Source organism: Abramis brama (genome assembly GCF_963993115.1).
Source record: "Abramis brama genome assembly, chromosome: 24".
In the NCBI taxonomy this organism is placed as follows: Eukaryota; Metazoa; Chordata; class Actinopteri; order Cypriniformes; family Leuciscidae; genus Abramis; species Abramis brama.
In genome coordinates this window covers 20338234-20346984 of record NC_139986.1, presented here as the reverse complement: position 1 = coordinate 20346984, position 8751 = coordinate 20338234, and the positions used below count along the sequence as shown (strand labels likewise).

The 8751-nt window shown below is 36.8% G+C and overlaps 1 protein-coding gene across 4 annotated transcripts in view; it reads left to right on the top strand.

Annotated features, from left to right (window-relative positions):
• Nucleotides 1-1825: 1825 nt before the first annotated feature.
• Nucleotides 1826-8751, top strand: part of pld1b (phospholipase D1b) — a 28012-nt gene continuing 21086 nt past the window's right edge. For 2 of the 4 annotated variants that reach the window (XR_014604479.1, XM_084102714.1), the window contains exon 1: nt 1826-1944. The gene's annotated coding sequence lies outside the window, so the exon portion shown is untranslated. Of the gene's footprint in view, nt 1945-6571; nt 6718-8751 lie in introns of those variants that run through there. The other 2 variants (XR_014604480.1, XM_084102713.1) reach the window with 2 other exon arrangements.

The following is an 8751-nucleotide window of genomic DNA, read 5'->3' as shown; positions in this document are numbered from 1 at the left end:
ACGTTTATCATTTAAGCCCATCGGCTAATCTTAAAATGTTAAAACTTTTGTATTTATCAAATTTTATTTAGAATTTACACCGAAAAAAAGAGCATGCGCATGGAAAAGAACATACTTTTTTAGCAGTCGTGAATAATTACTTATTCAAAATAAGTAGGCCTGTATTTCGGACGCAGCCTATACATAGTTCCCACATGACGTCACAACATACGGGCATTTGCCGACCCGGCGCCATTTCTGTGGGCAGAACATTAGACGAAGAAGCTGAAACGAGTTAATTTCGTGATAAAAAGTGAAAATGGTCATCTCCTGCTGGGTCAATGGATGTTCAAATCGTGCCGGAGGTTCAGTTAAATTTGGATTTTACAGTATACCCGTCATTAGACTTCATGAATGTGACAAGACGAAGCTTTTGTCAGAACAACGATGGAGGTTATGGCTGGCGAGGATAAACAGGAAAGAAACTCCCTCAAAACACGCAAGAATTTGTTGTTTTTTATTGCGAGTGTACACAAATATAAGTTAACACTTTGCAGTTTGAATGATGTCCTGTATGTACAAAATGACGAGGTATTAAAAACATACAAAATCAACATTGTTTCCACTGTTCGATCGCGCCCGCGACTCTCTCTCTCTCTCTCTCTCTCTCTCTCACTCACACACACACACACATTCCAGCCTTGCAATCTCAGATTATGTCTCTAAAGAACCCGCGTATGAAGTAGTTCCGCATTAACTGTTACATTAATTTGCACGTGAGTTTTATTTATTTTCATACCGTGTATATTCATGTTCATGCACATGTTTCCAGGCTCGGAATTGCTTACATGTGTTAAAACTCCTAGCCAATACCAGATAATGGTACACATGGATAATACAGTATCTGAGCCAAAGCTGCAAAATCAGTGCTCAGTTTAGCGCATACGGATCCACACCATTTATGACTGAAATTTTCGCATTGTACCTCTCTCTGTCTTGTGTTAATAGAGTGTCTTTATAATCTCTGTCACTTTATCTCTTCATGATTTTCGTAACATTATAAATAGGAAGAAATCTTCGAAATTTGCTTGTAAAACCTTGTAAACACAGCAGCTTATGCCCTCAAAGATGGCGTCTCCGGGGAGGTCACGTGACATTAATTGGCCTGTGGGAACTATGTATGCCATGGTATCCGCAAAAAAACTGAACCAGAGCCGTTGAAAAACAGTTAGGACACTCATATAGACTCTTATTTAACGGCTCTGCTCTGAACGAAATTCAATGATTTCAATTATGTAATGTGATTGGTTATCAAGACACATGTGATCCAAGTTAGCCATTTACGCTTTTTCCGACGATACAGCCACAGACCCTCAAATCTCCCAATAAAAAGACTATCTCTGACGCTGCATTTTGACTTTTGATTTTAAAACAACAATCTCCGAAGCCGTTCGCAAAAGAAAACACATGAGCTTTGAAAACATTTGCAAAATTAAGCTAACTTACTCACCTTAGTGACCCCAGACAACTTCTGTGCACATAAACCGTCAAGAACAAAGACAATGTCAAATGATACAATCAACATTATTGGAGAGCTTCTTGTTGGCTAATACAATTTTCTACAACTAAGGTGACAACTACAACATTAACTAAACCCCTTTAACCCCTTTCTCATAAACTACTGAATAAATATTGTGTACATTTTACTTCCTTAATATCTTTCGAAACCAGATTATGACCAAACATATATCAGCTTATGAACACGGTAATTATTATTTTTAACACTCAAAAACATCTCATCGAGTGTAGACGTACATGCATAATTTACATGGGCGGGTCCAACTGTACAGAAGAGGAAGCGCGAGCCAGATGATCCGCGTTCGCGTCGCGTCCTCTCGTGCTCACTTTATATTTGAGAAGCGGATTCAGAGCAGCGCGGACGTGCCTCTAGTATTTTTTAATCAGGTATGTTTACATGGCTTTTATGACTAACTAACGTTCTGTTCTCTGAGTAGAAATTAACCGAGTAAGTTTTATCACGCGGAAAAGTAATAGACTTCTGTCCTAGTGCAGTAACGAGTGAGTGACATTTTAAATGCATGGCAACAGAAGGTGGCAGCCATATATTGCATATGGACTGCATCACATTAGATCAGAGTCTATCAAAGAGACTATTATTGGGATTTGATTTGTTTAAATTAACTGCAGTAAGAGTAGGCTATGACACCTTTCCAATAATGCAGTTATGATAGCATTGTCCACACCGACTAATTTTGCAAGGCAAACAACCTGCTGTACCTGCAGGGCAACTTCGACGACTTGAACTGATTCTGCTACAGCTGACTGACAGGTTTAAGACAAATACCAACAAACAGAGGAGCTTTGTGTGCTTCATTTTATGTTAATGTTTAGCTTGAAACGTCCTTTCTAAGACCCAAGTCTGACCGTTTACTCCATGTAACATCCTTTGGACCTTTTCTCTCAAAAAGGTGGGGTACAGGCCACGTGTAGCATATATATCAAATTTTTTATAGATATTTTAAGTCATTGCATATGTAATTTTGTATAAAATATAAGACAATATTATTTTTTCTCAGGTTTTGTGAGATTAATCCAAAAATATATGATGAATACAGTTCATTTTCTAGATTAAAATTTAGGATTGGCTGAGGAATCTTTAAATGAACATGAATTACGTTATAATCGTTATAGTCTGACCACACTGTATTGCATAGTTCTATTTAGTTTGTGTGGTCATTTTATTTTTGTGTCATCAGTACGATTCCCCTCAAGGATCTTGGGACGGAATGGGAGTGTCTGGTTGACTTAGTGGGAAGGTGTGTGATATGTGTTTGGCAATTTTACCCTTTGTTCCTCTTTGTTAGTTGGCTAATTATCCCATCTGACAACATCTCGCATTTAGATAATGTGTAGGTTATGTCTTGAATAGAGATGGTGACTGTATTACTGCACTTTCCAAGACCCATGGGTGTGGTTTCTGAGAACTACATCCGTGAGATATGACAGGTCTATTGATTACAACCGAGCTGTCCAATGATAATGTTGATGCTATACACGGGGAGACGCCTTATCTACATGTTATATACGTAAAACAAAGTGTTGCCAGGTCACAAAAGTTGCTAAACCACTTTTTCCCCTGCAGCAATATCTCCCTTCCTCCTCTTTTATTAAACACAGGGGGCTGGACATATGTTACCACTTTTGCATGTTGAGCAAGTTCAAAAAAAGCATTGGTGGTGGTGTGCTCTCATTGTGGTTAATGTGCATCATCACACTTTGCAATGCACAATGAAACTGTGATATACAGTCATTGTACATCTGAGAACCTTTTTATGGTCAATACTTAGAGATGTGATTCTGTTTTTAACATTTTACAAATCAAATAATTTTGTGGCATGACCAAGCATGTGTGTTTGCCTTTGAGGAAAGAGGAAACAGAGCTTGTGGTCTATGTGTAATTGTATTTTTTTTATCGAGGGACCGGAAGTTGAGTTAACCAAGTGAGGATTAGCAATAACGATCCTAGGCATGTTTCATGTATCTGGGATTCTTTTAGAACCTCCACGCATGTGATCCTCTTTTATTACAAAATGACGCACAGAATTAGCATTGATGTGGATGTAGTGTTGCAATGCAATGTCCAGAGCAACTGTAGATCTGTTGATGCCTGTGGTTTTGTTAGTGATTTTAGATTTGTGGTTTTACACTGATGCTCGTCGAGATGCATTTGTGAGCCACTTTAAATTAGAGGGGAATGACTGCCGGCTTAATGAAAGTCCTGTGGCCATACACACGCTCTGTCTTCAGTTTAGCACAATAAACAGATGCTGTCGCACTCACAGGTCACATGTCAACCAAGCTAGTCGTTTAATTTCTGATTTGGTATTTGTGTTAAATCTGACATTCTTTGGAATCAGTCTTGAGACACTGTTTACTGAGCATAATAGTGTTTATTAGGGATGACAGAATTGCAATTAGCAGACCTGGTGTTAAATTAAATCACAAGCTGTGTTTAATCAAATCCCAGTCAGTTTTAACAACATCAAGTCACTTGCAGGATCAGGAGGAAAATAAAAAAATAATACATGTTGGTCACAACTAGAGGGCGCTTACTCCAAAGATTTACCCTTGATCATGTCTGCAGTTTCATATCAAATCCACATGGATTTTCATAGCCAATATCCAATTTATTTTCTTAAGAACATGAAGTTTGTTCCACCTTCCGAGATCAGCAATCTCATTAAGGGACCGAAGGAATGTAATGCAATTTCTGCAGATGGTCCAAACAATATGGAGATGCTTGTATGAATAAATTAGCTGCAATAATTAATATAGTAGTAATGGTGCAATGTGGATTCAGATGTGCACAGCAGTGCCATATTTATCTGCTTTCTGAGCATTAGCTGGGTTACGGGCCTTCATTGTGCATTGATGTTCAATAAAAATAAAAAAAGAAAGAAAGAAAGAAATTCCTGTTAGTGGCGTGTTAGCCCTCCTCTGTAATTCTTTATAAAAGCCCATTAGAAAAGCAGTAGGCAGGATCCATTCTATTGGACATGAAGTTAATATATCAACAGCAAACACACAGTGCCTGGATAAAACCGATCAACACTGTCTCCAACTAATGTTGTTCAAGGGTGGGAATGAGTACATAGCAAAGCTTAGCCCTGTTTTAGATTCTAAATTGAAGATTCATGTCTGATCTGTGTTTGATGCAGGCAATAAATTATTTACAATGCATTACATTGCTTTGTACATTTGATTGTTTGTCACTAGTTTTTGCTCTGATGGTTAAATTATGGAATTTACATACAGATCAAGGGGAATGGTCATAATTGTCTGTCTGTTTTATTTTAACAAATTACAATTATTTTATTAAAAAATAAACGTTCTTTGTCAATTTCACCAAGTTATGTAGACTAATCAAAAGTTTGATCGTAAGATTTTTTCACCAAGATGTTCAACCAAGGATGCATTCATTTGGTAAAAAAAAAAATGTTTTACTATATTTTAAAAAGGTAATTTATTCCTGTGATGGTGAAATTAAAGTGATTTCTTTCAGAAATCAATCAGATATGCTGATTTGGCGTTCAACAAACATTTCTTAATATGTGAACCGGACCACAAAACCAGTCACATGGTTACATTTTTTTTAAAATTGAGATTCATACATCATCTAAAAGCTGAATAAATAAGCTTTCCATTGGTGTATGGTTTGTTGGGATAGGACAATATTTGTCCGCGATGCAACTATTTGAAAATCTGGAATCTGAGGGTGCAAAAAAATCGAAACATTGAGAAAATCTCCTTTAAAGTCCATTTATGTTTGCGATTGTGCTGCATTCACTCACAAAAATAAATGTTTTATATATTTACGGTAGGAAATTTACAAAATATCTTCATGGAACATGATCTTTACTTAATATCCTAATGATTTTTGGCATAAAAGAAAAATCGATAATTTTGACCCATACAATGTACTGTTGGCTATTGCCACAAATATACCCGTGCAACTTGTGACTGGTTTTGTGATCCAGGGTCATATATTATCAATTATTTTAAGGGGTTTTTTTTATGGCTTTATTTTATTTATTTTTTTGAAAACTGAGAAAATTTTCCCTCAGGATTCTTTAATGAATAAAAAAAGAGAAAAAAAAAATTGACTGACCTCAAACTTTTAAATGCTTACAATATTATTGTATTTTCTTTGCAATGTAATCATCAAACAAGCATGTAAATACAATAATATGGTACTATCTAGATGTGTATTATCATAGGTCAGGCCCAAAATGCAACAATGTTACTCAATATTTTTATACAATATATACCATGGTGTTCCTAATTTTCTAAAGAGGCTTCATTGGTGTGAAAGAAATCTGAAGACCCCTTATTAAGATTACTAAATATAACATTATTTTATATTTTATAGGGATGTCTCAATGTAATATGAGTTGTTCAACAGCTATTGGCTCTCTTTGTGTAAAGAAACATCACAGTTGCGTCCTTTATCACATCTGTGGTGCAGTTTTTGTAACTTTCTGCAGTATCTCAGGTTTCCATCACCACTGAAAGAGCCACAAGTGTTACATTTCAAACACTCTTTATGTGTGACTGTACGCCGTGTGGGTGTGTATGGACTGTCATGTCATCTGTCATGCCGTCCTACCAGGAGATGAACGATTAATAACAGCTTTCAACATGGACTGTGGGCTCAAACACGGCTTTTGTTTCAAATGCTATGTTAGGAGTCCAGAATCTGATGTGCATCCACTAGATTGACAGGTTAAAATGCGATTAAAAGCAAATGAAGGCTTTGATGAATTATATGTGCGTAGAGGTCCACTTAGCGATAAGAGAAGAAGATAAGTGTTATATAAAATGCTGGAACCTAATCATCTGCCAAATATTAACCTAAATAGCACTTTTCTGAGCATGAGATGTCAGTCTTCAAGAGGATAGAAAAAAGAAGCATGTTGGTGCATCTCTGGGAGAGCTAGTGAGGCTCCACCCCCTCTTGACATGTGACTACTCTGTCTCAGCCCCCATTGCCCCCCTCCTTGGACATATACTCAAGCACACACTGTTGTGAGCGCTATTATCAGTGTGTGTGTGTGTCTGAGTGTGTTAAACGCTTCTGGTTAGTTTGACTTTTCTGTGGTGAAGAAGATACCGAGGATAACAGAAATGATGGGGGTGTCTCTGCCTGCGTGCAGGCAGGTAAGTAAACATTCTTTAAGGTCAATCCATTTTTTTGTCATATCAAATCTGCATATTTTTAAATGGATATTTAAACCTCTTTACGAATAGCTGAAAGGGATCTTTTTTCTATTTTGCATTTCAAACAGCAGAAATGAGGAAGAAACTCACTCTTGTCATGGGTCACTTTTTTTTTTACAGTGTTAGACTGCTAGTTGAAAATGTGTGAAATAGATAAACACTGAGCGATCAGAAAGATCTGCATTTGCACAGAGGGTGTGATTTCTCAATGTTTGTGCAAATGTATGTGGGAGAGCATGAGTCACTGCAGCATGTCAATGAATGGAATTAAGTAGATGTTACATTTTGTAAAAGAAATTCATATTAATCAGAGATGAATATGTGCAGAATTAGATTTAGTCATCTACGTATGTATGCACATCATAAATGCTTCAGCACTTGGTTTGCAGTAGACTTTGGAAACGTAGCAGTGTATTCCTCCTACAGTGATCGCTGTCCACCTACCCGATTTGTGTCTTGGTAGCATATACAGTACATCCCACCAGCCTTTGCTATGTACACAGAAAACTTTTCCTTGTATTTGCATTTGGTTCTTACTATTCAGAATGTGGTTTGTTAGAGCATTTTTCTCTGTGCAGAACATGGTTAGTTTTTTAACAAATGATCAAAATAAGGTTACACACCAGCAGTGTTTTGGAAAATGGCTTCAGGTAAAATACAGTGCCAGTGAAGTTTGGACACTTGACTCAATTTGTTTCTCATGATCATAAATGATGATGCCTTAAATTTGTTTGCACCGCAAATTTTATTTTATTTTACTGACTATATGCCAGTACATATGGAAACGTATAAGTAGAAAAAATATATAGATGTAAGAATATTTTATGTGTACTTTGGCATTTTTTATAAAGGGAAAAAATATCTATATTTCAAAGTATTGTAATATTTTATCTCACAATACTGTACTAATATTCTCACCTCAAAAATCAATATGTTTTTACTTCCATTTTTTACATTCATATTTTTGGGGAAAATCCTGCTTAATGAGAAATACATAATGCACTATTAAACCTAAATAATCACAATAGCGTCGCATCCGGATCCAAAATATTAATATAATATTGTATAATCGGGTCTCTTTCGTTCATTCATTTTTAATATCTCTCTTTCATGTTATTTGAACCTTTATGGAAGTGGGTTTTGCATCAGGGTAAGGTATTTTTGTAGTAGTGTCTGTTTGGATACTCCTACAGTGAGGTGACGTTGTTGTGGCAATACCAGTTTGACTGACTATACCGTTCAGCAAATTTACTGTTATAGAGGGACATGCTTTATTGCTCCACAGTTACAGTGACCCCTTTTTCCTGCTTCTGTGTTTGAAAAGACTTGGTCACTTGCCAGTTTAACAGATGCCTTTCAACAAGCACAATTGGCTGTGCATTAGTTACAGGTATAGTCCCATTGGAGCAGCCTGCGGAAACAATGCATGGCTCAGTAACTTGCCAGTTCCTGGATCGCATGCAAATGCAGTCTTCTTTTTTTTAGCCAAAAAGCCCAGATTGTTAATGATTAAAGTGCAACCTGCCATTTCGTTTTCATATAAAAAAGAAGAAGAAAACCGAAACAACATAATAAAATGCTTTGCCAAACTAGATTTTTACAATTTCAAGAGAATTTGAGAGGTTCTGCTTAATTTGCTGGCACAGTGCTAGGGTGTTGTGAGTGGTTGCCAAGACCTTTTTTATGTAGTGTCTTTAAGGTGTTCTTGATTACGATACAATTATAAGGGGGTTCTTCTGAAGGGTCATTAGAGCATCTGTAAGTGGTTGACATGGCATGTTATATTGTTGCTAAAGTGTTCTCGATTGGGATGCAATTGCTTGGGTGTTCTGAATGGGTGTTGGGGCATCTCTAAAGCCCAAAGTATATTCCAGCTGTGGAGTATCCGCGTGACATTTTAATTATCGTCATCAGGAGGGTCCGCGCACATTGTCCATGTGCAGCCCAATTTTTGTGCCCGTGCGTGAGTGATAT